Genomic DNA, 23,573 nt, shown 5'->3' with positions numbered 1-23,573 from the left:
CCATGTGTTAAGTCCAGGTGAGAGAAGCCAGAGATCGAGTCTAGACCAGCTAGAGTGCACGCTGGATACAAAGGTGCCTTCCTTTCTCCATGGGCTCCGGAAACGCCACGCGTCAAATAGTTAGTGGTCTACCATGATATCAGCAAGTATTTTAGACGCCTGGAGATGCAAGTGCGTATGTACTGGGTGTCGATCCATCACAGGGTCAAGTGTCAGGTTAAAATCTCCACCCCAGATTATGTATGCTGATCCAATTTCTAAAATACGACCCAATAGCTAGGAGAACAAGCATTGGCATAGCCAATAGGTCTCGCTTTTCTGACCTTATAGGTATTTAGTTATGCAGCACAATATCCTTGGTGCAACAACATCAACTGTTGTATGGCTAAACACTTATAAGGTCCCAAAGGCGAGACCTATTGGCTATGCCAATGCTTGTTGGGTTGTGTCTGTGATCTAGACCATTATGCTTAAAAAATAATGGGTTTATGTTTAAAAAAAATGCTTTGTTTGTGAAAACAACGGCTTTCATTTAAAAAATATATATTTCTTATGGAGACAACAATAGTAAAGAATGATTTTTTAATTAAAAAATGTATGAAGTGACAAACATTATAATAATGCAAACCCCAAATTTATTTGGGTCATGGCTATTATGAAGCTAATCTTGAATGTGCAAATTAGAATCTGGCCAAAACCCCTCAATGGTTTGCAGTGTGGCAAACTGGTAGCTTTGTAGAGCTTTGGTGCAATTTATCAAAGCCTTTCCACTACAAACAAGCATTGGCAAAGCCAATCGCTCTCCCCTATAGGCGAACTATTTGCTTTGGCAATCAGGTGGGGTGGGAAACGCAAAGGTGGGTGGAGATGGATAACAGGCGGGCAGATGGGGGTGGAAAACAGGACGTTATAACAAGAATGCATTCAAAAGATGCCACTTTTAAGTTTTATAAGTCCCTAAAAACACAAATGTAAAATATTCCATTTGGGCCTGGACAGAGAAAGTCAAGTAGGAATCCCATCGGACTCCAGGGGGGGGACTTTAATTTTTTGTGCTGGCATTCAAAGACGAATGAGGTATTAGTAAACACGCATGCTGCTCAGGGCCTGGGTTTACGGTACAGAGATTGGACATTTTGGCGCTAGCTCAAGAAAGTACGGTTATCGCACTAGTGCTTACTGTTTTCGGGCAGGCTAGCCTGTGCCTCGACGCAGATCCTTTTCTAGCTCTTCAAAATGCCACAGAGAATCCATTCCCCCGGCAAAGAGGCGCAGATGGGACAATATCCGTAACGTTACGCGCAAGTGTCCATGTTACTGCTGAGGTGGGGGGAGGGAGGGAGGGCATACTTTGTATGGGGCGGGGTAAAAACTGCCCATGCCCCCACTCTTTTGGCATAGTTTGTCCAAGTACCCTCCTGTGCACCAATAAACCCGTCCTCCTCCCGGATGTCAGAAACCACACTGACATCTCTGGACCCTGGGAATGGGTGGCTGCACAAATCCAGTTGCAACCAGCGGTTTTGCTGTGTAAACAGAAAAAACATATTTGCACATAGCAAGAATTTAGGAAAGCACTTCAGTGGTAAAAGACGAACCCAGCCAAACCGACAGGAAATCTCTTCAGAGCAGCAGCTACGGCAGGAGGGGCAAGCGGCCGGGTTATTTTGTGGAGTCAGATTTAACACAGGGTGCCTTTAATAAACAAATGAGTCAGCTCCTGGCGAGCAGGCTGAATTTTCCAAACATTTTCTCATATCCTGAGAAAAGCAAGGGAAAAAAAAAGTCTTAAAGCGTAGGGAAAACAGACGGATAGCAAGCAGGCTCCGCTCTGGCCGGTGAAATGTGGTCTGGGGTGGGAGAGAGGTGACGGGCACAGACGCTCAGAAAAGAGAAGAAGGGAAGAGGGGCAGAAAAGACAACAGGGAGGGGAAACGAGCGTGGAGGGGAAACAAAGAACAGAGTGAGAGAGATGAAGAAAGGAAGGGAAGAAAAGAAGAGGCGTGGAAAGGGAAAATAAGTCAGGAGAAAGAGACGCGGCGCTGGAGAACCTTTAAAATGGGAAATAGGTTATGAGGGGAGAGGGAGAAGGTGGAAGATATTCAGAAAATAAGAAAGAGAGGAATGAGATGGAAGAAAATATATGACGCTAATGGAAAAAGGAATACAAAAAATAGAGAGGGAATTGCTGTAAAGGGCCGGGGATAATGCATTACAGGAGAGAGTGTGATACAGCAGCAGTGTATGTGCGTGAGACACAGGGCAAACGAGGGTTTAGAGAGAAGTGTGCGTGAGAGGCAGAGAGAGATGAATGGTTAGAGAAGGATGGGACAGGGAAGAAGGAATGTGTGAGGAGTGGGAACGGAGGGCGGTAGAGAGTTGGTGAGGAATAGAGACAGTGGATGAAAGAGAGAGCTGGGGTAGCAGTGCAGAGAGAGGGTGGGGGTGCTTGTGAGGAATCAGCATTCTTGGCCACAGACCCAATGGAAATACTTCTGGGACAGACACAGAGGGTCAAAAGCAGAAATGGCAGGAGCCAGAGATAAGGAGGGAGACATCGGGAGCGAGAGGAAAGTGGGAAGAGAAGTGAGGGGGGGGTGGGGTGAATGGAGAGACCATGCGAGAGCTCAGCAACATGAGACAGCGCAGTAGAAAAGGTGTCTTCGGTAAATGCAAGGATTCGTAGGCAAGAGATAAGTAGGAAGAGCAGCACGTTTTGTCGGCATGTCACAAACTGCGACCCCGGCCGAACACCATGAAAAGAAATAAAATCAGCAAGAACGAGGAAGTTCTGAGTGTGTTTCTGTGTTGTTTTAACACGAGTTTTAAACGGTTTTACTTATATGGTGCCGTCGAAATGTTCTCAAGGGCCCGGCAGGAGTATTCTTTGCACTTGGTTGCGACCCACGGAGATAGATTTGGTTCCGGAAGAGCAGAGGAGAGGGCTTCGCCGAGGGAAGACACTATGGAGGGATATTTGCGGTTCCGTCGCCATTTGAAGGATTTTCTCTCCATAGCTGCTGCTGCTGCAGCGCAGCCGCCGACAGGCTCTAGTGAAGCTGATTTCTGCTGCCACAGACCCGAGATTAACCCCAAGGTACTTCTACTCGACTCGAAGGGCGGTGGGGTCAGGGTGACGAGAAAGCGCGCGCCTCGTGCTGAAGGAAAAACAAGCTGCGAGACGCTCTCTGTGGTGGGGGAGGGGCATTGAAGCAAGGTGCGCGCGCTTGGGCAAGAGAGAGGAAAGCCAGATGGCGCCTCTGCTTGTGCCTGTGCGTGTAACCGCACACTGTATGCCACACAAAGCTGTAGTCGGACTTTTAAAAGCCCACTCACTAAATGTCTCGCCAGAGCAGCACATGCGCTGGCTCAGGCGAGACCTAAAAACCCAGAGTTATCAATATTAGGTGCATAACAGCACACCAGTGTGACCGTGTGCTCGGTAAGTCTGCCCCACATAATGCTATAGCGACCTTGTGTGTCTTGCAATTGCCCTATTGGGCAGTAATCAACTCCAAATTTTATAAGTATGCCCGTGCCCCGAGCATATGTGCAAAAAGAAGAGAAACAACTGTGCGCTGCCCACCGCTTCCCAAATGTGGTAGGAGATCGCTTGTTAAGTTGTGTATCCTGTATCATGGCAAGTTGAATCTGATGGCGGTCAAGGTATCCCAACACCAGTGTACGCTTGCGTGGATCCCCAAGGACCCGCACGTTGTAAGGCAGTGAATCTTGGGCAGCCTGTCTGTATCCCCATTACCTGTCATCCTACAAGGGCTACCCATAGGTGATGTGCGTGTCCAATGATTCCAGCATATTTGTAACGAGATTTTACCATTACATAGATGCAACAAAATCAATGAATGTTTTACAGTGCAATACTCTCCCACTGAGCAGCAACAATCCCCCCCCCCCCACATCTGTAACTCAGCCCCACAGGTGAATGTATTCCCTCCCTCCCCAATGAACAACTGCCTAAAAGAGGCTTCGTTCAAGAAACAAATTAACGTAAAAGAGGAAAATATCTCAAGATACAACATTAAATCTTAGGGATATTCTCACTGGGGATAAGCGCCAGAGGAACCGTCAGCGCACCTCGCGGTAGCGAGGGAGCCTGGGAGATCATTATTGGTTTGCAGTGAGGCACATTAAGGAGTAACTATATAAAGGACAGTTATGTAGGTGCCCAGTAGGCATATTTGGGTCAGTCATCGATGCCCATCCTCGCATATTCCCTCAGTTCCGACTGTCTTACCAGGTTACGGAACATTCAGTTTGTGGGGTCCGATTATCATTATTCCTCGGCAGGAGCTGGGGATGATCAACCTGAGCCTCGCCTGGAGTCACGAGGCGTAGGGGAACCCCTTAGTGCAGTTTTCAGGAAGTCCTGGGCTTGCTGAGGAGTAGTGAATTTGTGTGTTTTGCCTCGATGAACAACTCTATTTCACCCATTACTTGTGTGTGATGACGAGTTTTTGTTGATTTAGTTATTTTACTTGCAGTTTTCTTTCTGTTGTGCCGTACGGTGTCATGCCACCTTTCGTGCTAGTCTGGCCAATTGGTGTGTTTGGTGGTGGTGTTAATAGGAGTGGCATTGTTTAAAAAAAAATTGTATGGTGTTGTAGGACTTATAGGGTTTTTCCCAGTTTTTTCGTTCAGCAACTGGTGACTTTAAAAGTTAATGCTATGTGACCAGTTTTCTTCGGCTAAATATTATGTGTTTTATAAAGAGGGAGGATGTAAGATATCTTGTGTATTGATCTATGCATCTTCTCTATTTTATCATTGCATGTTCATTCACGTAATGTTTTATACTATCTTGCATTCGTGGATTTTTATGTATTTTATAGAGGGGAGGATATGTCACATTTAGTGTAGATAGCTATACATCTTCCCTGTTGCTTTGGATCTTACTGCTCAGCCAGTGTGAACTTGCTGTGTGGAATGTTGGAATGGTGATGATGAATGGAATGTTTGGGTGTCTGTGAGGTGAGGTGTGTCAGTTGGAGTATGGGCTGAGCAGCAGGCAGGCTGCTCCTGGTGGGGGCTGTTCTAGGGACAAACCTGGACAAAGCTATGAATGTACTAACTTGTAACTACGACTGAATAAATCATCTAAAACTACACCTTGGCTACCACACTTTTATTACAAATAATTTAAAATGTTGTCTTCTCCAAAAAGAAATAAGAAAAGGGAGGAGGAGTCATAATGATATCGCTGGATTGGCACCTGTCATTCCAGGTTGCATCTTCACTAAACATTTTCCTAATAGAGACATCACCAGGTCAAGCAGGTCTAACAGTTCTATCATCTCAGTCGGTCCTTGTAGCAGGTCTCCAGCCAGGACATCTCAATTCTCTTCCCTTCCTCTTCTGCCTCCTCGGCAAAGGCTGAAAACAATTGTGAGCTCATGTTGTGATTGCTTGCCTGTCATTTCTCTGTTCCAAGAGCGCCCAACACCATCACTCACCAGTGCACACCAGCCAGGACCAATATGAGCACCACTCTGAATGGGGAGGTCTATGTCTGTCGCAGGTGTTGGATAGATCTGTATCAGGCTGGATTTAATGATCACATGATACTGCCACCAGAGGGTGCGTTCTTCTCCATTTCTGGCTGGTACCACAGCAGGCAAGACAATCATCGGACAGGCCATCTCGCAGACCTTGCCTGTACCTCTGCAGACTCAATTTGTGCCATGTGCCATGTTTCTCTAGCAACAAGCTGAGGGGTTCCCCTCTGCCACCTCTATCCAAGAAGTGTAGCTTCTCCGACCCTCTGAGTAGCAGCCGCTGCCAACGCAATGATACCTGCATTTTTCCTGTGTCTCCTGCAAACAACAATGACCCTGCTGCAGACGAAAAGTGGAAACAGGAGGACCTGCCAAAGAATGCCTAAGAAAGAGTGGTTATGTTGTGCACAACCAAGGCCCATCCCTTGTGAGGGATACAGTTTAAAAGTAGCAGCATAAGAGGAACAGTTTAAACTAATGCACATTAAACAGTGAATAATAAAGACAATAATGACCAGCATAAAAACGAAATGACTGAAAAACACACTATTTGGATCTGGATGGTATTGTGAAAGACAGACAGTTAAAAAAAATCTCTAGCACAAGAAGGATATGATAAAGTAAAGCAATGTCTAAAGAGCTTTATTATACTCAAGCACAAAACAGACTATTTTAAAAGACAGGGTAAAAAGTAGAATACACAATAGAAACATGAATAACAATGTTTAGATATGTATCATAAAATGGCATAATGCAAAACAAAAACGGTAATCTAAGGATGCAGCATGCAAAAGACACCCAAAAATGCATTATTGTTGAATAATAAAGATGCACTAATCACTAATCCAAGGCCAATACTGATAAGGTATCTTGTAAACAATGATGTTGGGGTTTAAATAGACCAATTGGCTACTACACAGTGCAACCTGTCACCCACAGTTCAAACAGTCTGGCTCCTATTAAAAAAATGACTGATTCATTCGGACTAGTATGACTGAACAGCCTGCCCTGAACATTCCAGGAATGAAAAGGACTACAAATTGAAATGTAATTAATCCTGACTAGGGAAAGATGTTAAATTTTTTTTTTAAAGCTGGCATTTTGGCTTTCCACAAACAATGCCAAAGAAAAAAACCAGAACCTCGCTCCCCCAAAGGCCAAACAAGGACTTGGTACTTGTGACTTTGATAGGGTTCTACACATTGTATAAAGAGGATATTTACAGGGGACAGGAGATTTGGTGGTGACTGTCCACTTTAAGAACTATGAACATCATGGACAGTGAAGAACTTTTTGCTGCTGTGAGAAAGTCAGCAGAAGAAGAGTTAGAACTGCCCAGCAATGAAAGAAACAGGCCCTGGACTGGAATGAAGAAATTACAGGACCCAGATGAGTGGAGTGCTGCGAGGGCTTCACCTAAAGTGAATGAGCTATCCTAAACCCACGAGATCCTTGCAGATGAGAATCAGATCAATGATCTGCAAAGATTATCACAGAATTCTATACGAAATTATACACCTCTTGCCCCTCCTACGAAAAAAACACACTAAATAATTATTGGGACATACAACTTGTCTGGTTAGACAGGGCACACAGATCTTATCTGACGTACCATTTACCGCAGACGAAATCAATCAAGTAATTCAAGGTATGCCAGGCGATAAAGCTCCAGGATCGGGCGGCATCACAACCTCATTCTATAAGGCATCGCTCCGCTGTTGGCACCACAAATGCTGGAAGTCTATCAGTAAGCCCTTGAGAAAGGCACACTCCCCCGTCTATGTGTGAGGTGTTAATAATAACACTTCTCGTGCCTGGCAAGCCTGAAAACAAACGTGGTTCATACTGCCCAATATCCTTGATAAACGTAGATAATAAAATATATGCCAAGCTGATGGCTTCCCGACTACAGCCACTTCTACCCCTAATAATTCAGCCTGACTAATCCGGTTTCATCCCTGGACGGTCTACTTCTCACAACCTACGCACACTATTTGCAGTGTTACACTACTTGCACCTTCAAGTGTCCACACTCGCCGCCCTGTTAGATGCTACAAAGGCCTTTGACACCTTGGAGTGGTCAGATCTATTTGCACTATTGGCCCGTATTGAGCTCAGCTCACAATTCATAAGGCAAATACGCCTGCTGTACACAGGCCCCATGGCATGAATCAGGTTTAACAATGTCGTACCGACGCCATTGCACTTTCCCGTGCTACGCGACAGGGATGCCCACTGTCACCCCTGTTTTTGCTTTAGCAGTGGAACCCCTTGCTACAAGACTCCGCCACCACAACGCACACCGAGGCTTGGGATTTATGACCCGAGGACTGGTGTCATCCCTATTTGCATACGACGTTACACTATTTGTTAGTAATCCAAAAGACAACTTAAATCCCATGATACCAGAACTGTTAAAATGTGGTCAGTTCTCATGGATCCAAATCAACTGGTCCAAGTGTATATTGCTTCCCCTCACAGACACAACGCAGATATTTATGTTAGACTAACCGCTACAGTGGGCCAACGGCCCAGTTAAATACCTGGGCTTCTGGATCAGCAGAGACAAAAAAGAACTATGGGAGACAAACTATGGCTGCGTGATCACGTGGTTAGAGGAGAATATCCATCTGAACAAAACTACCCATTTCAATGGCGGGTCGAATTGGAAATGCAAAAATGATTGTTCTGATTAAGCTGTTGTATTTGTTTGCTAATTTGCCCATACCCTTAATCCTGGTATTTTTTAAATGACTCAGATCCAACATGATTACCTTGGTCTGGGCGGGAAAGCAACCTAGAATAGCTGGGGAAGTTTTGACACTACCACTTCGTCAAGGTGGGCTGGGAGCACCAGACTTCACCCCGTTTACGTATTGTGCACAAGCCCAGTTTCAGCACCGTTGGTTATACCCAACTCCATTCAAACCCCACATCGCTAATGACCGTGATAGCCCCGCCGCACTCCCACTTTGCAGTGCACTATACCAGGAATACAAGCACCTGTAAAGGAAGGTAAATACAGTGGAGACTATGACGTGGGTGTGGAATGGATTGAGGAAGAGAGCGGGCCTCCCCAGTTTATATTTATTTATTTATTTATTTATTTAAGCTTGTACCGCGCACAGCTACCCACAATGGGTTTCCCGGCGCCAGGGATAGACTGTAGAAGAAAAGAGAATGTCACCTTGACTTAAGGCCTCTGCCGACTATTGGTCACGCTTAGTAAAGAGCAGGGTCTTCAAAGCCTTACGGAAGCGGAGTAGGTTGGTCTCAGATTTTAATGCCAATGGGAGGGAGTTCCAGTATTTAGGACCAAGAGTGGAAAAGGAGCGGCCTCCCATTTTTGCCAGCTTCCATCTTGGTACTGTGAAATTGCCAATGTCCGATGACCTTAATGAGCGCAGGGGTCTATAGGGTTTTACCAGCCCCTGAACATATACTGGGGCGCTACCCTGCTTAGCCTTGAACATATAGTGCCTTGAATTTAACGCGTTCTGGGATGCTCAACCAATGGAGGTCACGCAAAGCGGCAGTGGCTGAGGTGCGTCTGGGGACATTCTTTAGCAGGCGCGCGGCCGCATTTTGCACCACCTGCAGCACATGTATAGTAGCTTTATCTGCGCCCAAATAGAGAATGTTGCCATAGTCCAGGCGTGATGTTACAAGTGCCTGGACTACAGTTCTGCGAGAGGAGAGCGGGAGCATCCACAAAATCTTGTGAAGCCATCGCAAGGTTGAAAAGCAGATGGCTGAGACCTTAGTAGCCTGTTGTCTCATAGTTAGCCTGTCGTCAGTAATGACGCCCAGGTTGCGAACTGCAGTAGATGGTGTAGGCGCATTTCCCAGTTCGATGGGCCAATGGCGAGGACCCCAAAGATGTTTGTTCTGTCCCAGAATGACCACCTCGGTCTTCTCCCCATTCAGCTTGAGACAATTTCTCCGCATCCAGTCGGCCACAAGAGTGAGGCCCGACTTGAGTGCGGAGATGTTGTTTACGTCTCTCCCTGACAAGGAGAAGACAATCTGGGTGTCATCTGCGTAGGAGAACAGGGTTAGCCCAGCTTGTTCGACTATGGTTGCCAAGGGTTTAACATAAATATTAAATAATAAAGGGCTAAGAATTGAGCCCTGGGGGACGCCACGGGTGGAAGGACAAATGGCGGAGGCAGCTTTAGAAGAAAACACTTGGAAGCTTCGGTCACTAAGGAAAGACGCCAGCCAGGCCAAGGCCTGGCCTGCCACACCTAGAGATTTCAGAGAGTCAATGAGGATGGAATGTGACACGGTGTCGAAAGCTGCGCTCAAATCCAGCAGGATGAGCGCCATGGTGTTTCCCTGATCGACACCGTGCCTAAGACTCTCTGTCACCCCCAGGAGGGCTGTCTCGGTTGAGTGCCTAGGCCGAAAGCCCGACTGAGAAGGATGGAGAAATCCAGTGTTTTCAACCAGTTTGGAGAGCTGAGAATTTATATGTCCCTCCAATATCTTTGAGAAAATTGGCAACAAAGATATAGGGCGAAAGTTAGCAGGATTTGAAGGATCTGCACCCTGTTTTTTTAATAACGGTACAACCATGGCGTGTTTCCAAGGTTGTGGGACATGGGCCTCGCTCAGAGAAGCGTTGAGTAATTTAATGATGGGGGGATGAGTGAGGGGGTCTAATTGTTTTAATATTTTGGCCGGGAGAGCGTCCTGTGGGGAGCCCGATCTCACACTATTTAAACAGGAGAGGAAAGAAATGGCGTCTAAGGGCTGCCAAGTAGTGACTATTGCATCAGTGTCATTGTTTTCCAATTTTTGGACTATGTCAAGGGCAGTGTACATAGTACCTGGAGGTATAGTGAAATTTTCATAGATAAGATCAACTTTATCTATGAAGTAATCCGCTAAGGACTGACACTGAGTGCCATCAAGTGCCGGGGGAGGAGGGATCGAGTTAGCACCAGTCAATTTTTTGACAACAGAGAATAGCACCTTTGGGCAGTTTTGTGCATCAGTCACAGTTTTCCTTGTGTAGTCTGCTTTAGCAGTTTTACAACTGTAGTGGTATTTTTTTAAGGCTTCTTTATATGTGGCTTTACGTGAAGGAGAATAGCCTTGTCTCCATTTACGCTCCAAGGTCTTACAATGTGAGCGGAGGCTTTTAAGTTGTTCCGAATACCATGGAGCAGGAGGGTGGTGTGAAAATGCGGGCTTTGATGTCATTGGAAGCGCTGTATTGACTGCAGTGGTTAGCCAGAGTTCAGTGGCGCAATTGAGAGCGGCAGTTGGTAGTTCAACACATGGAAGTGTTTTGATCAGTAGTTTATTGAGTTCTGGCAAGTTAATCTTCCCCCAATTCCGAACTGGCCGCGTAGTTTCCACCTCAGGTCTTATTACTGTATCAGCCATGTCATAAGAGAAGGGGACAGCTAAGTGGTCGGACCAGGTGATTTGTAGGGCTTCACGAGAACAATCTAGGGACAGGTTAGATAGGATCGGGTCCAGTAAGTGACCGGCACAATGAGTGGGACCTGTGTTTAGAAGTTGAAGGTTAAAAGCTTCCAGAATAGGGAGAAGCTGATTCCTATTAGGGCACTCATGGTCGTCTAAATGTATGTTTAGGTCCCCTAAGATTGTGAAATTAGGCGCTTTAAGCAGTACTGGGGCTAGGAAGTCCGGTAACGATGTTATCCAAGGGCTCGCTGTCCCAGGGGGACGGTATACCAGTAGCCCTGACAGCGTAAATTGGGGGGTAATGGATAATTTAAAAAGGGCTGATTCACAATCTTTTTGAGTGGTGTCTACCAATTTACAAGTGTATACATTTTTGTAAATAATTGCAATTCCTCCGCCCCTACCGGAAACTCTATCCTGACGAAGAATGGCGTAGTTAGAGGGAATGGCGTCTGCCACATCCGGGCCCGAGCAGTCTCTGAGCCACGTCTCGGTCAGGAATATAGCATCAGGTTGATTTTGATCTAGAAAATCGTGGATATTGTATCTATGTTGTGGTAAGGATCGGCAATTTATGCTCCAAAATCTTAAGAGGGGGCGAGTGGAAGTTGTCCTAGAGCATACCTGTCTCTTTCGTCTGCCTTGATGTTGGAGGGATCTGCATGTGGTAGGGATTTTTAGTGAAAAGTTGCAGCGAGGACAGCTGAACTTGTGAGGCGGGAAAGGGTAGGTGGAGCAGTTATTATTGGGAGCACCACGTAGCGCAAATAACTCTTCGGAGGAGTATGTAAGAGTCATGATGGATATAGTGGCTTTACTCACCAATAAAGGGTATGCCAGAGCCCAGAGCCCAGCCTAGCGCGGACGAGCGCAGACGGGCAGGACTCTGGCTGGACTCCGGCGCGACTATGGCGCGCCCGCTGTACGCGTTCGCTGCGCGAAGCAATGGACGTCTGTTTTTATACTGTCCCTATCCAAAATGGCCGCCGCCGTCTGCTCGAGCGTGGCCCTCCTGAGTCAGCCCTGAATCGGCTGTACACCCAGGGAAGGAGGCAGGTGAGCGAAAGTGCAGCGCTCCCTCCAGAGAGTAAGCTCAGTATTTTAAATCGCCTGAGCGGTAAAATAGATCGAGCAGCGCGAAATTCCGTGACTGCTTGCAGGGGGGGGTAGGACACAAAGGATAATCACAGTAACAAGTTAAAATCTGAATCAGAGCGTTTTTTAAAAGCTAGCAGCCCGGCTCAAGCCTCAGGCAATAGTGAAGGTAATCTCCTCGCGAAGCAAGTCCTTCTACTGTTTTTATACTGTCCCTATCCAAAATGGCCGCCGCCGTCTGCTCGAGCGTGGCCCTCCTGAGTCAGCCCTGAATCGGCTGTACACCCAGGGAAGGAGGCAGGTGAGCGAAAGTGCAGCGCTCCCTCCAGAGAGTAAGCTCAGTATTTTAAATCGCCTGAGCGGTAAAATAGATCGAGCAGCGCGAAATTCCGTGACTGCTTGCAGGGGGGGGTAGGACACAAAGGATAATCACAGTAACAAGTTAAAATCTGAATCAGAGCGTTTTTTAAAAGCTAGCAGCCCGGCTCAAGCCTCAGGCAATAGTGAAGGTAATCTCCTCGCGAAGCAAGTCCTTCTACTGTTTTTATACTGTCCCTATCCAAAATGGCCGCCGCCGTCTGCTCGAGCGTGGCCCTCCTGAGTCAGCCCTGAATCGGCTGTACACCCAGGGAAGGAGGCAGGTGAGCGAAAGTGCAGCGCTCCCTCCAGAGAGTAAGCTCAGTATTTTAAATCGCCTGAGCGGTAAAATAGATCGAGCAGCGCGAAATTCCGTGACTGCTTGCAGGGGGGGGTAGGACACAAAGGATAATCACAGTAACAAGTTAAAATCTGAATCAGAGCGTTTTTTAAAAGCTAGCAGCCCGGCTCAAGCCTCAGGCAATAGTGAAGGTAATCTCCCCATTCATCCCACTCGCACGAAATCCCCACTTCCCAACGCAACAGGATAGTGGTGCAATCAGGCGGGCAAGCAACCTTAACATCACTAAACTTGCAAATCTCTACACAGATGACAAATTTATGTATGGCTCACCTCAACCTGGAGACGGTGCATGCTTCAATATATCCAATACTATTCTTTATTATCAACTGCAGGCAACTTGCCGTAAATTAACATAATAAATTCCCGGCTCCACCACCCCCTCTCACTACATTAGAACATAGACTGTCAGAACCACCACCACACAAATTAATCACATGACTATACACTGTTACGCAGCAAGCGCACCCGATAATTCATCTACGGGCATAGGATGCCTGGAACTCTGATCTCACATCCCCAGTCACAGCCAAACCGTGGCTCTACTGCTGTGGCCAATTGGAGCTTCTGTCCCCCAATTGCAGACTACATCTCATACATTTCAAGTTCCTACACCAAATGTACAGAATGCCTTTGCAGATCTTTGACATGGGTCTAAGGGCATACAGCAACTGTTGGAAATGTAAGATGCTCCCTGGTCACTTAGCCACTATCCCTAAAATCCACCGGATCTGAATCGGTGGAAGATCGTTTTCGTATCTTGGTGCTTGTCACCGGGCGGGCGCCCCCTCCCCCGTAATATCACCCATGGAATGCAGTGCCCAAGAAGAGTGGTGGTCCCCCCCCTTGAATGCCATTGTGTCCCTACTTTGCAGCCCGTTAACCGGTGCCTCGCTGAAAACACTGTGTGGCTGGAGGAAACCCCTGACCCGGGGACCTGTGCCTTTAACATTTGGAAAACCTCGGCAAGCCACACCCGGAGAGAGGACGTCACCTGGAGTGAGCCAATCGTGTCGCCGAGCACGGACAGAAGAGGCGGGGAGGAACCCGGAAGAGAAGAGGACGCAGAGATCGAGGAAGAGACAGCGAGCGAGGGTGAACGGATCGAGAGGAGCAGAGCAGAGGACGCCTGGAGTGAACAGCGTTGGCGTGAAGACCGGAGGAGAGAAAGAGTGCCCGGAGGCCATCGTCCCCACTCAAAGGCCAGCCACACTCCCGGAGGGGTGTGGCTCTCACAGGTACGGAGCCGAGTGGCGGGCTGGGTCGGGAGAAGGGAGAAAGAGGGGGAGAGAGTGTAAAACCCTTTTTACCAAGATTAGGCAGTAAAACAACCTGGTTCCTTCCCCCTCATGAGCATTCTCATACCTTCAAGTCTGTCTCAGTTTGTACACCAGTGTACCCTCACTCCCCCTTCCCGATTTAGGTATCGAGCAAAACAAACCACGTGACTCCTGTCCTTCTGTTTTTGTTTGCATAACGACCTTCCCGATTGAAAGCCACAAGTCGATCCCAAGGAGTCAACGCCAGTGCACCCATAGAAGTCGCTTTTCCACAGCAGAGAGAGACGCCCAGGAGACCAGAAAGGAATAAGACGGATTATCCATTGACGCCCCAGAACATTTTCTTTTGCCCTGATTTTGTTCAGTTTCTTTTGTCTTCTTATGCTGGCCAGAACAAAAAGACATATATACAGTGGAATAAAACCCGGTTTAAGTCACTCTGAAGTCGACCTCTTTTCTGGTGAGCACCCCTGTGAACCCTACCCGTTACAGTGCTAAAGCCTGGAATAAACTTCTGCTGGCACTTCGGACTACCTTGGAACTCTCAATCATCATGAAGAAACTAAACACCTGGTTATTTAGCAAATAAAGTATTCCGTCCAGTCTTGGTTTGCAGTCAACCTGATAGTGCCAGGACACTCCTTAGAGTAGCTATGCACTCTACAAATGCAGTTGCATTCATGCCAGATGCCACATTTCTCCATCTGGCATGGTACGTCCCACTGATAGTGAGATACTGGGTCAAAGTGTTCAACACTGTGCGAGATATTTACAGGGGTGGATATCGACCACACACCATTAGTGGGACTCCTGGGATAAGTCAAAAAATTCCCCCCACTGATCGGCGGCTGGTCTCAATGCTACTGCTGTTGGCCAAGCACAGAATAGCAGTATACTGGGGGAATCACACCGGCACCTCGATGACTCCTGGATTAAAGATGTCACATTTAGTCAAGAACAATTGTCCACATTGAGAACTCATGCCCCCCTCGTCTAGCCCCAGGATATTTGGGCTCCATTTCTCGTCTGGCTCAGACAGAGAATCAGCCACTTCCACCCCGTCAACACCCCCAGTGTAGCTACCCTGAAGCAGGGGGCGGCTGGTGACATTTTAAAGTGGTGGGGCGTAAAATGATTGGTATACTTCACCGTTGCGAGCGAGCGTAGCGAGCGAGCCTGAACCTCTATAAGGAGGGTTCGGGGGGGGGGGGGGGGGGGGGGTTCTCCCCCCGAGAACATTTTGAAAAAAGAGAAGAGAAATGGTGCATTTTCAAGAAAATTTGAGAAAGCAGGAAGGTTAATAAAGCAATTGTGAAAGTGCAGTTATAACATTAATAAAGAGATGTCATATAACATAGGTAGCTGCTTATTCAGTGTATAACCACAGAGCTTCATAACAGACTTCGAGAAACAATGCATTTCTGAGTACCTCACTCACAGATGTTTTTTTTTTAACAAACTAAACTGGTTGCAAAGTAGCAGCATTGAAAATTGTTTACTTTTTGTAAATGAAATCAGCACGTCTCTCTCTAAGAGCAGCAAACTTTTCAATAACTTTAGTGTTAAAGTCCGGGATTTTCTGAACTAGCTTGCTCTCTACAGAGAGCATTGCCAAAGCATTGAGTCTTTCCTCAAGCATGGTGTTTCTCAGGAATGTCTTAATCCTCTTTAAGGCTGAAAAACATCATTCTGCCTCGACTGTTGTCATAGGAGTGGTTATGACAATTTTAAGTAAAGCCACTGTCTCTCCAAGTGACTTTTCCATATTAAGTTTATGAATTAAAGCCAGCAAAGACAAGGCACTTGTGGCCTTCCGGTACACAGGCATTGCGTACAGTACAGTCAACTCAGTTCTCAGCTCTTCTTTATTGAGCATAGGATAAGCTCCCACAGCCTCATTCAGAGCACGCTCCGGGAAGGATTCATCATATTTGGCAAACTGTTGACTTTGCAATAATGTGGCACTCACCAAATGTTTTGTGAAAGAAAAACGCTCTTTTGCCTGCACAATTACAATGTCACAGATCTCCTTTGCAATTCGGACCATAGTGGTGATGTTTTTCCTGCGGTTTGCGAAAATAGATTTCTCTGGCAGTTTGCAGTCTAAATTGTCAACCCCATCTCTCACTTTGCTTATGCTTTGTACAAACATAGTAGTATATACTTGCACTTTGACAGTATCTATCTCTCGTGCTTGTAACTGATTGTATAACAGGTCGACAGCTACCATTATATCATGAAATAAAAACAGTAAGAACTGAAACTCTCTGTCTTGTAGTGTTCTACCAAAGCCATGGGCTTCAATCTGACTTTTGTAATCAAACTCATCATTGGCTTCTATGGCTTCAAAACATTTCAGAAGGGGCTGCTCTTGGCTGTCTCAAAATGCCCACCGACATGAAAAAAACTTACTTTTCATAGGATGGCTTTGCTTTCCCATAAGTAAAGGCCATATTTGAAAAACATGGTAACTTTGGCAAAATAAAAAGAAAATGAAGTCATGCAACAAAAAAGATATTTTCCAAGTGCCGCAGTCTCATACTCTCAGGGAGCTTGACTATTCTATTATTTAAATAATAGGAGTGCACTGCAGCCGCCGCGGCAACTCGAGGCCCTTACCGCACACAATTTTGCAGAGTGCTGTGCAGAGTAGTAGACTAAGTAAAGTTCACACTTCGCTTCGACATGAATCGCCAGAAAAGTAGTAGGCCTGTCACAAAGGTGAGCCGACTCGGCTCACCTTTTAAGTGAAATGAATCATCAGGAACACTTCTGCACGAGGCTCCCAAACTGTTGAGATATGTTGCTTTGTGTTTGATGTTAAAACCTTCGCAGGGTGTTTTTATTGTCCAGTGCGCCTTACTGTTTTTGGCACGTAATGTTTGCTTGCCTGTTTTGGGTTGGCCCTCCGCAATTCGTCCCACTACCTAGGTTGACATTAAGGTTGAACCCAGATTCTTGTTTAAAAAGTAGGGTAAACACAGGATGCTGACTAGTATCTAAACAGGCGCAGCCCCACGGTTCCACAGCCCGATGGGCAGAGGGTACACCCCCGAGAGGCCTACTTATAAAGGCGCGTGGTGAGGTTTCGCACGCGCGCCGGAGAGTGACCCTGCGCTCCTTACGTCACTGTGCAGAGTCCTTAAACACAATCCCTTTGTTAACAAAAACCCACCCAAAACTCTGATTGCATTAAAAAATGTGGTTCTTGTGGTTTCGACATGGAAACAAAATACGCTTCCTAGACATGATAACTACTGTATAAACCCTATAGTAAAAGAAAAATACAGTACATTGCTTTATTGTGGTTCTCAAAATGTAATTAATTAAGAAATCGTTAAACGATCTACTTCATTGGCCTTAGTCTCCTTGATTAGTCATTTGACATCCTCAAAATATGCTACTCACATTCTGTGAGGGCATACCCCTGCATTCTGGGTCATTCATTGGCTGCTGAGTGCTGTTCAGTGCTTAATTTGTAAAAACAAAAAAAATACATAATTGCCAGGGCCCTCGTCCGGAGGCCACTGCAGCTTGCACTACGAACCGAAACCATGGTATACCCCCACAGGTTTATGAGCAACGCTGCGCATGAACACACCCTCTCTCGCAATCATTAAATAATTCCACTATTTAAGAATCCAAAATATATGTCTTCAATATTATGATTTTTTGCCTGATAATGGACTTGGTACAACGTTGCGCATGATTTTGAAACAGCCGTCATATAATAGGAACGTCCGTGAATGTCATTTGACAGTTTAATAGTTTTGCGGCCTTTTCTGCGTTTTGGTCGGCTGGATTTAGTTTATTATTTTTTTTTTGCTGCAGATTTATATAGCGCGAACTCGACTCGAAGTCGGAGCACCGGTTACGTTACACAAGGCTACATATCATACATTCATTCGAAGGGCACAACAAGTCATGCAACAAAAAAATATATTTTCCAAGTGCCGCAATGTCATACTCTCAGCCTCAGGGAGCTTGACTATTCTATTATAGGAGTGCACTGCAGCCGCGGCGGCAACTGGAGGCCCTTACCGCACACAATTTTGCAGAGTGCTGTCGACTCGGACTAAGTAGTTAAGTTAAGTTCACAATCACACACACGTCTTCGATTCGACATGAATCGCCACTCACCAGAAAAGTAGTAGGCCTGTGGCTGCGCCTGCACCGCACGAGGTCTCGTGGTCACAGCAGCAGTCAGTCTCCTCGTGGCACTGAGTAACGACGACGCGGTGACCGTGACGGAGCCTGCGCAAGCTCCGGTCACGTCACGAATGGATGCCAGCCAATCACAGTGCGGCACAGCGGCAGGGCCACCCCACCCACGCGCGGCACCCAATGCGGCAAATGCCTGCCCTCAGGCTCAGGCTGCGCGGTGTCTCTGCCAATCCAGACGCTGCATTAGCAGCGCCCGGATTGGATTGGCTAGAGCACTGATGACGGCTCGCCCATTTGGAGACCGGGGGCTGCTGCATGAAGCAACCCTCGGCTCTGATTTCTCCCCCCCTCCTCAACTCGCTTCCCTGGTTGAGTGGCTACCTATGGGTAGTGCGCATGTTCGGGATGGTCAGCTCTCAAAATCGAGCATGCGCACTTACCCGCACTGGTATTAGTATTGCAGCACGTGCCAGCTACCTCTGCTGTCACTCAGCCTGGCCCTGCCCCCACCCATCAGCGCCGCGATTGAATCCGCGACCGCGAACACATAATGCGCAGCGCGCAGACTCTCGAGGATTTCTCTTTTTTTGATTGAGTTGACTCTGTGCTCATCATTGTGCTGGCTGGCTGGGTTAGTGGGGCATCGCCTCACCGCCCCAATGGACGCACCGCCACTGCCCTGAAGTGCTGCTTTTTTCATAATTCATAACCCTCCTGTGCTCTAAGAGTGGATGGTGTCGGTACCTGCCAGGACCACTAGTGCTGGCTGTACCATCGGTGTGATATTATGTGTAATGTATAAGCATGTTATTGTGTTCTGCTATGCGCCCAACAATTTGTAAACAATGCAGTGGCGGCTCGGACCTGGTAAAAAGGATGCCCACAATTCCCGCTACCCAATTGTTGCTTTTGTTTCTTCAGTTGTTTAAGCGGTTCTGTAACCATGTGTAGTACAACGTGGCTTTAAAATACCAATAAATACACTTATGAAAACAAATGTATCTGCAAAGATACTTTCCAAGAAGACCTCAGAGATGAGACTGCATAATGCCCAACGTCTCTGGTACATTGATGCCCATCATGTTTTCTCTTCACCCCAAGCTTTATGATAATGTTACGCTGGTAGAAGCCACTCACCCTCAATGTACAACAGTTTGAATAGTCTCTCTAACCCTTATGGATCTGGATATTCATTTTTCAAAATAAGGCCAGTGGGTGTTGGTACTTCTTTGGATTCCTCTCCAACTAGAAATTGGAAAACTTACAAACTAAGCATCTTATATTCAGTATCTGTGGTAACACTTCTGTGGATGTGTATTCACTGTAGCTTTTGTCCTGAATAAAAAAGACTGAGGGCCAGTGGATTGTTGTGTCCTACTTTTATGTTGGTGTGTTGGTATGTGTGGATGTGTTTTTAAGGTGAGAGTGTGAGCGTGCATGGAATGTCACTGAGTAAGTGACATTCGGATTCGGGGCAGTAGCAGTTGGTCGGCGGTGGAAGTAGAGGTGTATCCTGGCGCTCACCTGTTTATGTATCTTGTTCAATAAAGTATTGAACTACTACAAGGAGTTGTGTCTTCACTACAATTGGCGACGATCGGATGGGATAAGGAGAAGAGAAGCGGCGCGCAAAGGACCTTAAAAAATTTTTTAAAAAAACAACGGAAATTGATTTCAGCAAGGTGGATTATATCGTGAATCATCGGACCCCTCCTGCATCGGATTTTTGACATCAAAGACGAGGTTAAAGCAGTGAAAGGAAGTTTGGTGGTACATACGTGCTGAAAAGGAAAGGATTTCGGACAGTTGAGAGGCCCGCGCTGGAAGCGTGATACGATTCGTGGTGAGATTCCAGAATTCTGAGCGTTGAGCTTCTGACGTAGGAGGTGCGTCCGGACACGTCAGGAGCATGCGCATTGGAAGGTAATCACGCAAGGTCACGCTGAGTGACCCTACGTAGTGGCCATTTTGGAGGAATTGTTTTGGTGTCGGTTGCTTGGCAACATAAGGATACGAGCGCCGAAGAGAAGTGCCGTAGAAAGGGAGGCACAGGGGGTTTGGAGCAGCGGAAAGCAGCGTAAACAGGTGAGGCTGCCGGGGGGAACACCACGAACTAAGTAGTGGAACAAAAGAAGATTAAAAAAAAAAAAAAAAAAACACTTCACATTTAAGTTGAAACATGGGTGATGGGGATAATGAAGGAGACCCCACAAGTGTGGAGATAGCTCATCAAAATTACTCTATTAGTAATCCACACACCTTTTGGGCGACAGGAGCGGAACCAAGTATTAAATGGTTAGAATGGAAGGAGTACTTTATAAATTACATTTCAGCGGTGGACGAAGCTGGGAAGATGAAACCTGAACAGAAAAAGAGAATACTTTTACATTCATTGGGGCCTATGGGGTTGAAAACCTATTCGAGGATGTCCAAAGTGATAGACACAAATTTAAATACATTTGAGAATGCGATAAAGGATATGGACAAATATTTTGCCCCAAAGGTTTGTATTGGAGTAATTAGGCATAGATTCTTTCAAAGGAAGCAAGCTAAAAGCGAAACTGTGGATGACTGGTTGGATGATCTGAAGAAATTGGCGATAGACTGCAAATTTGGTGACTTACATGATGATTTAATTAGAGATCATTTAGTCATGCACAACAACAATTCACCTCTACAGGACCGCTTATGGGTTAATGGTGATGCACCACTGGAGGACGTTTTGGCCATTATGAGGAAATCGGAAATGTCAGGGAGGTGTGCAACTGTGGTCAAGGCAGCAGAGAAAGAACCGGAAAAGATGACAGAAGGAGTATTCAAAATACAGAGTAAAGCTAAACCTAACGTTCAACGTCCACAAGGGAGATGGACAAATCAACCATTGAGGAACCAGGGGAGAGACTTTAGGACTGAGGAAAGAAGATGCTACCGTTGCGATAGCAAGGAGCATTTGGCCTTTAGCAAAATGTGCCCTGCTTTAAAAAAAAAATGTGGTATTTGTGGATTGTTGGGGCATTTTAGCAAAATGTGTCGTAGGCGCAGTAATGTAAAGTACATTTGGGATGGTGATGAGGAGGATGATAATTGTGAGGACGAATGTGTAAAGAGTGTAAGAGGGAATTTCATGTTGAATATAGAGGATAGCTCTATGGATGGGAAACCTATTTGTGAGTTATCTCTAGGTGGGGTTAAGGTGATGGTGTATGCGGATTCGGGGTCACCCTACACAATCATTAATAAAGGAATATGGAAAGAAAAATTTGTTGGGAAGATCGGAAACCAATTAAACAAATCAGATGTAAATCCCATTAGCTATACAGGAGAAAAGATTGACATGTTAGGTTTCAGGTGGTTAACATTCCTTTTTAAGGGAAGGTCCACAAGAGGGAAGTTGTACGTAGCTAAGAGGGGACCGTCAGTTTTGGGGTGGTTCGATCAGAAGGATTTGCATATAATCTTAGACCCTAATAGTGTGGAGAAAGTGCTGATAATGGATGAGTGCAGTAAAATGAGTGAAGTTTTGAGCAAAAGATTTCCTAAGGTGTTTGGGAAAGATTTAGGGGAACTCAAAGGGTTTGAACACAAGATTGTGTTGAAAAAGGATGCAATACCAAAAGTACACAAAGTAAGGCCCATTCCGATTTTAATTAGGGATGAGGTGAAAAAGGAAATACAGAACTTGCTAGGCAAGGGGGTGATTGAAGAAGTGGAGACATCGGAGTGGATTTCTCCGGTCGTAGTTGCCCGCAAGTCCAACGGAAAAATCCGTTTGTGCATAGACTTGCGCCATTTAAACAACAATATTGTGATAGAAAAGTTTCCTTTGCCTAAAATCAATGAGATGGTAGCGTCATTGAGAGGGGCTACGTGGTTCTCTACTATCGATCTATCCGCGGCCTACCATCAGGTCGTACTGGAACCACATTCAAGTTACTTTTACTGGAAATGGACTGCTGTTCATGTATAGCCCTGTTCACTGTTTGGGAGGTGGGTTTGTGGTTAAAGTTCTTTTCTTTTCACTAGGAACTTAGAGGCTCATTAGGATGGCGGAAGGCCCGCCCTCTGCCATCTGAATGCCTATTTCCCCCCGCCACATTAGGATGGCGGGGGTGAATCGTTCCGCAAGCGTGGCGGGCGCAAAGACCGCCAGACATGCTTCCGCCACAGGCAATCGTTAGGATTGCCTGGCGGAGCGGATAGGACCTGGGAAATGGCGGCGGTGCCTAGAAGGCACCGCACGCCAGATTACAATGCTGGCGTTAAGGCTGGTGAAGGCTGGATTCCGGGGCCCATTGTGGGCCCCCTCTGTGTTGGGGGTAGGCGTTGCTGCACTGTGGGAGGGGGGGTTACCCAGGGTACCCCCCTGCATTGCCCTGCACTGCGTGGCAGGCACCGCGTGGTGCCTGCCACGTAGTGCAGGGAAAAGCACAGTATGATATTTTGACATTGCGTACGGTGCTGCAGCCAGCCCCACCGTCCGCAATGTTAAATGCCCTGGATGCGTCCACCGGTATGGCGGGCGCATCATAATTTCAGTGGTGGGACCTCCAGATGTCTGGTGGGCAGTCCGAAATACCGCAACAATGGCGGGCGGCATCGTAATGAGGCCCTTAGTTTAAAGTGGCGAGCTCAGGTTTGAGATCCTGCAACTAAGAAACAAAGACAACAGGACAGAGGTCAGACATATCATATCCATTTTAACTGTGTATCATCTCTGTTCCACTGCAATTTAGTAACTAACATTGTAGTGAAAATCTCTCAAACCAAATTTAAGTCATAGACGTGCACTGAAGTAAACTGCTTTGCCTTGAAAAGGACACCTGCCACAGGAACTCATGCAATTTGTTTCTGTAGAACTGAAAATTCAACAGGGTTTTATTGCGAACCCAGAAAATACTATAACCTTTTTGGTTTGTGTCATAGTGTTAACTACCCTGCGTATCATTAAAGTCTACTTCTACATATAACATATAAACAGCATTGGTGTTATGTGAAATTACTATTTTGGGAGCCTGTAGGCTTGTGTAAGAGTAAGCCCTGAATACCCAATTCACTACACTTGAAGATTTAAGCATCCAAAAGAAGTAACTTGGTTATCTATCCAAAGGAGACAAGGACGTTTAGGATACTGGCCATCAAGCCCAGGACCCTAGAAAATGCCTTACATGGACTTGTGAAGAGAACCACCAACCACAATGCCCTTACCCTTCTCAAAGTCACCTGAAGAAAAAAAGCTTACTTTTTAAATCTTAAGATGAAATTGTTAGTAAGGTTATCTCTTCTCAATAAGATTATGGGGTCCTACGGTCACAAGAACACACTACAGTCACCTAATCTGGATATAGGATTAACAAGTAAGGCAGA

The 23,573-nt window shown here is 46.3% G+C and overlaps 1 protein-coding gene across 6 annotated transcripts in view; it reads right to left on the bottom strand.

Moving 5' to 3' along the window:
- The window catches only part of WDR91 (WD repeat domain 91), a 194,654-nt gene that overhangs the window by 49,435 nt on the left and 121,646 nt on the right, over window positions 1-23,573 (bottom strand). The window lies entirely within an intron of this gene.

Source organism: Triturus cristatus, chromosome 4_1 (assembly GCF_964204655.1).
Source record: "Triturus cristatus chromosome 4_1, aTriCri1.1, whole genome shotgun sequence".
Lineage (NCBI taxonomy): Eukaryota > Metazoa > Chordata > Amphibia > Caudata > Salamandridae > Triturus > Triturus cristatus.
Note: the sequence above shows the minus strand (reverse complement) of the source record. Positions and strands in the feature narration are given on the sequence as shown.